This window comes from Triturus cristatus, chromosome 7, assembly GCF_964204655.1.
Source record: "Triturus cristatus chromosome 7, aTriCri1.1, whole genome shotgun sequence".
Lineage (NCBI taxonomy): Eukaryota > Metazoa > Chordata > Amphibia > Caudata > Salamandridae > Triturus > Triturus cristatus.
The window spans coordinates 707,210,637-707,218,063 of NC_140590.1; positions in this window are offsets into that span (position 1 = coordinate 707,210,637).

Below are 7,427 nucleotides of genomic sequence, written 5' to 3' on the forward strand. Positions count from 1 at the left end.
AATAATATTTTACCAATAATAGTACTACCTATTTTAGCAATAAAATTCTTAACAGCAACTATCTTATTAGCTATTTTAGTCCAGATACTCTCAGCTTCCAGTGGTACTAATTCTTCATGCAAATCTGTAATATTTTTGATATAGACCTTTAGATCTTTGCTTTCGTCAGGAATGTAAGTGCAACAATGTTGAACTTTCAGCATTCCACAAACTCCACCCTCCTTGGCCAATAGAATATCAAGGGCAAGTCGATTTTGCATAGACATGGCACGTACGGCAATCATCTCCGTATTTACCAAAAGAAACCCTCCAGCGGTACTTGTCGATAATCGATCCACCACTGTTGACAGTTTCTGAATTCCATATGCATTTAAAGAAATTCCCACTGCTGGAATTAAAGCTCCAAAAATATCACCTACTATTTCTGACCAAGTTTTTCTCTTAAAACGTTTTAGTAAATTAATGTTTTCTACATCTTTTATCCTATCTATATGGAAAAATCTTTGGAAAGACCAGGCCCACATAACACGTGCCATACCAATGGTCAAGCAACTTGTAATAAGCCTTATTCCCACAAACGTAATACACTCCTGGAAAAACTGGATCTTCACCACCTTTAAAACCCCATCCTGTTGCAATGAAGTATGTATCATGACACTCACTAGTCCCAACAAAATACCTATCATATTGGGATTTCTTTCTGGTAATGCATAGTTTACCCTTCTGTGGTGCATCTAAAGCTAAAGCTGGACTAGCTCCATTCCTCAATTCCTTTCCCATCTCAATATCCCATATTGTCTCCCTCACTTTATATTTCCCTGCCTTTTCATGCATGCTCACTCTCCTTTCCTCTACCATGTTTAGGAAAGCCTTCTCCTCTTCTTTCAAACTGCAAGTTAAATTGTTTCTAAAAATGTAATCTAATGTTAATTCTTCTTTCTCAATAAAAATCTCACCAAAAATGTTAGCTTCTTTAGCTGGATTCAGCTTTTTGTTCATAGGCAATTGCCCAAAAATATTATCTTTATTAGACATCTCATAACCTATTTTCCCTAACAAATAAAAAACACTACTTAGCACACTACACGAAATTCCATACGTAGCTGGTAAATGATGATAAGTAACACCTTCTGAAATGGATGCAGGTAATTGCATACAAACGTAGCAATCCCTTACTTCCATTGTCTTTACGTATTCGTACAACAATTCGTAGCAGAGTGGCGTAGCGGAAGCGTGCTGGGTCGATAACCCAGCTGTCGATGAATCGAAACCATCCTCTGCTACCAGGAAACTGCTGCAGATCGGCGCATATAAATTCTCCCTACTTCCACGGACAGAGTAAACCTACAGTCGCACGCACATACATTCATCATACGCTAGGGCCCATCACACTGAAATTCACACTATTACTTTATCCACACTGAATATAGGAGAGAAACCTAAACCAATCTGCATCTATACGAGGTCAATGCGACCATAAAGACATTGTCCTGAGTCATGATTTAAAACATAGGAAATACATCTGTAACTCAATAAATGACAAAGAAATAACCACCCGACACTGGAATTCAAACAAATGCTTGTTTATCTAAATTAGTTCAAATGAAAGTCAATCAATAGCAAAATCATTATTCTCATAGTTACCTATTCTAGCTAAATGGGTCAGGACTGGTCTCTCGGTAAAGTCTCTCGAGCTGCCGTCCTCAGCATAGGTTCAGGAAGTAGTCCAAACGCAATGACCGCAAAGAACACGATGAATGCAATGAACGCAATGAACACGGACCCTCTCCAGTTTAGCATATTTATAGCAAAAATGACAAAATAAAAGTTACAAACAAACTTTGAATATCCGTTGAGCCGCTGAGCAGAGCGAGCAGGAAAGGATGTTGCCACATTTAGAAAACCTCCGCTCAGGAAAAATCCCAAAAATAAAAACACGGAAGAAGGAAACTCGAGTTTGCAAGCGATACTTTATGATTGCTCTTCCTCGGTACCATAGCAGAGCCACCGCAGATCTATCATTGTTCATTGTGGCTTAATCCTTCTCCAAGGACAATTGGATTCATGCCCAGAGCTGTTGTCCTCACGGAAACTTTTAATTCAGGCAGAGGCTGTGGTCAGGTGACTTTCAACCATGTTCAGCAAGGCCTCTCGTCAAAATTCAATCACTCGAGTGCAGGCTGTAAATAGCAGCCATCTTTGTTTAGGCCAAAACGGACCATCTTAATTAAAAAGAAACACAAAACAACGTTACCACATCATAATGATTAAACAGTGTTAATTTCCCACTAATACCCTTATGTGTATGTAATTACCTAGCCGTCTGCAACGCAAAGAAGCATTAGCACACGTTATTTTAAAAAGCGTAAACTCAAAACAAATAGCACTTTTACGATACTCATTTAAGTAAGTTGCACATTATTATTAAGCAACATATACGCATCCCACGTGTAGTTTCTCTCATTAGTAATGTTGATTAATATAGACTTTTAACAAAACAAACTATTAGTAATTATAAATCAGTAATTTTAATCATAACATATAAACAAAACCGGAGCTTAAAACTCGATAAATTTTCAACAGAAAACTCTGCTCCAGCAGTGGGTATATTGTTGTAAGGTTTAAGAGAAGTGCATATTGGAATGTCCCTGGAACTGCCTATTAACTGTCTTATAGACAGTGCTTTAAATGGGCCGGTACTCACCGGTACTGAGTACTGGCACTTCTGAATTGTCTGGCCGTCAGTACCGGAACTTTTCTTAGTTGAGGGAGAGTACCGGTACCCTCATTGAGAGCACAGCAGGCTCAGGTTACCTATTTCCTCAGGGCAGATGCCGCCCTGCTTCCGATGAGCTTGCAAGTCACTGAGCCCCTCAGTGGCCTTTTGCACAATCGCTGCTGGAGATACCAGCAGCTCTCACTTGAATGCCCCCAGACTGCAGGGAGTTGAGAGGGCTTGCCTTGCGTCATGCTGTGATCAGCAGGACAGGGTCTAGACAGACCCTGCACTGTTGATCAGGTGCGCAATGGCTATTAGGCTTAAAGTGCTTAAGGGCCCTCCACCCACTTCCTCCATCATGAGTGTGAGATGGGCTAGGGCTGCCAGTCAGTAATCCTGTTCCATTTAAGGAACTGTCTGTACTGGCCGTACTAAAGTGAGCGGCAGCGACAGACAATCCTCTACCTTACCCAAAGCCGGTTTTTGTTCTCCATCTTTTTGTTCAGCACAGAGGTTGCTTTCCTTTGTGTGCCCCTCTGTTGAAGCAGGAAACGAAGATGTAAAGTGGATAAATGATGTTTACTAAACGCATTTCTCACGCGTTTTGATATGTGCTATAACTGGTACAGAGGTCATTATGTAACATCATATCTTGCCCTTAGCCCTGCCCCTAGCCCCGCCCATTTGCCACACCTCTAACTCATTTTAATGAGTACCTGCACTTATTTTTTCCCATTTAAAGCACTGATTATAGATATGTAGCCCTGGGCGAGTAGTGACAAGTTGTTGTCCTACTTCTATGTATAAAGCGTGTCCCGGTTTTTGGTTTTGAAAAAAGTGATCATCCTCCTGTAGGCGTTAACATTTTTGAAGCACTATATTTTTGCACGTGCCCTCGGACGCTTACACACTGTTCTGCACCGTATAGTTGAATAATGTAATAAACATATTAAAACCAAATTGCATGTTTGCGGCTCCTCTAAGGATCGATAGAGTACAGGCTGCAAACCCGTGCCCTGTGCCCTATGAACAGCAGACAGGGTGCAAGGTGCCCGCTCCGCTCGCAGTGCAGCCCTGCATACGCCGTGGAATGTGTGATTCTCTAAGGGACGCCACTACCGACAGCGTCTTCTGGGCTCCACTTTCAGTACGGAATACTGACCTGGTGTCGTTTGTCTGGGATTGTTGGACGACTGCCATCGATGCAGAAATGTGGACGGACTGGTAACACCCTCTCCTCACAGGGCAGCCCTGCTGTCTGCACGACAAAGGAGCTTGTCTGAAAACAATCTCCAAACGTGATAACCGGGGCTAGGACTGCAATTTGCTCCTTGTAATTCTTTTCAAGTGCAAATTTCAAACATGTGAAGGTCTTTGATGTAGGGCCTATTAAGACAACAAGATAGAAAGCGATATAATTTTTCCCGGTGCCGAAGAGCACACGCTGTGAGCTGCTGTCTTCTTCTTCCTCGGGTGGCTCGGTGTTTCACCCGCACATCTGCCTGAAGGGATCCACACACAAAACAAAGAGGAGTGCCACTTGACAAAGTGTACACTCTCAGACCACATCCTGCCCAGAGGTCACCAGTGCTTCAGGGAACCCAACATCTTCTCACAATACCCAGGGCACTTTGTAAGGACAAGGGTGCTTTTAGGAACCAGGAGCTAGGCCACAGAAAGAGGAGCAGGGTTACCTACATATTCCGAACCTGAGTACATTTTAGGTGTTCCTGGACTTATGTGCTTTCCACTGCTGCAACATTGGCAATGAACACAGTTCAATAGAAAACTGGGTTTCAGAGTACTGGAACAAAGAGGCCCACACTTAAAGAGTCATCAAACATTTAGTTCCTCAAGTGTAGGTCTTCACCCACTCTCTCCTTGCTAAGCCCACACTTCAAAAGTAGTTGCATACTTAGATCCTCAGGTGTAGGTCTTCGCCCACTCCCTCCTTGCGAAGCCCACACTTCAAGAGCCTTTGCATACTTAGATCCTCATGTGTAGGTGTAGGAGAGTGGCATTGACTGCATAGTTGCCCCCAACTTTTTGCTGATGTTTTGACTGTTTTATGACTCTAGCCAGGCTGTGGCCCTGCTATCCAGGACCCCAGCCTATCTGCTTCTTCTCTAAACTGATGTGAGTACCCTAGGTACAACCCAATTGGATACCCTGTCAGCCCTTGTAGATGGTACCCTAGGTACCCAGGGCATGGGTCTCTCAGAGGCCTACCAGGGCTGCAGCACTTCTTGTGCCATCCTGGGACAGCCATACCAAATGAGACCACCAGACCACTACTGTAGTCTGGGTAAGGTGGTGCTTGCACCCCCTTACAGGGATACAGGTACCCTGTATCCCACCTATGTACAACACATGTATTCTCATTGGTCACCCCTCAAGCAGGCCTTGCTAATCCTACAAGGCAGGGTGCTGGGATATGTGTGAGGGGGACCCCTACCTGAGTAGGGCCCCTCTGCAACCCTCATAAAAACATTGCTGGGTTGTTTGTAGTGTGGCCATACCATATACTCTTAACCGCATTATAAGTATATCGTGATAGCGTGATAACTTGAGAATGGCTACACAGAACCATATCGTGTTTGGTGTCAAACATGTAGGAATCATACCCCCAGTCCAACCATGGGCATGAGGGCATGATTCCCCCCTGCTAGAGGGGCGATATGGGAAAAGCGGCAGAATTTAGACACCAATTTAAAAGTGCACACGTATCACAAAATGGATGCTACTCGCCACCCACGCGACTCTGGCTGCCTGTTGCTGGGCAAAACCCCAGCCTCGGCAGCTGGACAATAGGGATCCTGTTGCAGGGAGGTGCAATTTACAACAACTCTTGAACAAATGCGAATGCAAATGGATTACTCGTTGTAATTCGGTGAACCATGGTTTGAACACTATCGATGAGTGGAATAGCACCATTCATCTTCCACCATGATCTCCCAGTGGTCCTTCTCCCATTTTACCCCTTTTCCCCTGCCCCCTTTCTGAATTGGTCATGCTTAACATTTTCTGACCTGACACTTTTACGTTCTGAAATTTATGATAAATAGATTTTCCAGAAATTGTATGATTATTTTATATATGTTGTTGTTGTCCTTAATGGGTCTCCACTTATATGTAACATTGACCAGGCATCGCCAACAGAAGACGACTATCCCTTCTGGTCTGTCTTTCGCCCCAATACGTAATTATCACCCCCAATTAATTTTGTATACCTACAGTGGAGAATGTACTTTACAATCACTATGATCGTGCCACCACAACTTAATGTACATCGGCCACTCCCGCTGTGCCTACGTGACCAGTTCTCACGCGTCCACTTAATGCATTCACAGTCTGACTTTTTTCTTTCCTAGTCAGCAGCCCCGTATCTTTTCTCTTTCCCTCGTTTCACGTTCCCTAGGCATCCTTGGTTACCACCCCTGGTCACCAGCTCAGGACCCTATCATCTCCCCTTGGCCCACTCCTCCTGCTCCCGCATTGGTCACTGCCCCGGCGTCCGTAGTTACCGTCCCTCCCCCCTCACAATGGTCCAATCGGCGCTCGTTACCACGACGATTAATTTCCTTTATGTAGAAGAGAGCTCGGCTTCTCTACACAGGCTTCGGTAGAGCTCCGCACACGTCCGTGGCGGCTTGATGTACCTTTGTGGATTTTTGGACCACGACTCCCCTGACCTGCCTCCTGTAAGTTGACACTCGTCCTTTTTTTCCCCCCTTCCCCTTCCCCCTCATCCCCTTCCTCACTCTGCTGAATTACTCATTCGATCCTTTTCACCTTTCGCAGAAAAACACTGAAGCGCCTTTCTGCGCCCCTCCGGTTCCGCTGCTCCGCTCCCGCGGTAAGTGAACAATACGTTAGCGCTGTTTATCCTCCCCTGCTCATTCAGTCTCCCTATTCCCTGGCTTATTTCACCCTCTTGTTCCCCAGAGACGCTTGAACTAACCCCGAGTCATTTGATGTCTCTCCTGGACACACCGTGACCTTGAATCAACTTACCCGGAACCCTCCCTAACCAAGTTCCCCTTAACCTGGGCCACAGGTAGGCTTTAGTCGAGACTCCCCTTTTTCCTTCTCCTGTTTCCTACGTCCGGTTCATCTCCGCTCTGATACTGACCTTTATTTTATACAGCACTCCCTGAAATTAACGACCCTGGTCCTGAGGATGATCCGGAATTATTAAGGATCGAAACGTCGTCGACCTGTTCCCATCAGCTCCAAATCCTTTTGGCGCTCTTTGATCTTTTTGGTTCCCGAAAATTACTCCTTGAAAACTTTCAAATGAATAATTGAAATTGTTGCTTGGAACCTTGAATTTGTATATATTTTGTATTTACTGTGTTGCGCCCCTTGCTATGGTTTTATACACGTTGTCACTTGCGCCGTCACACTTATGTCACGAGCACATTGTACACTTTTTCCCTTAGGGTTGTTTTGGTAATTGGACCGTATAGTGCTGTTATAATTTGTTAATCTTCCCTTAATACATGACGCCTACGGGCGCATTAATCAAAAAAAACTTTTGCAGACTCCTTTTTTCTCTCTGTGTGTTTGTAATGTCTTGTACATACGACTACAAATAATTTAATAACTCCTACTGAGATACTGTTGCAATTACACGCAGGGAGGTGCCAGCACCTTCCCAGACAGGCTATGTGGATTGGAACTGGGTGAGTGCACCATAGGATGCCTT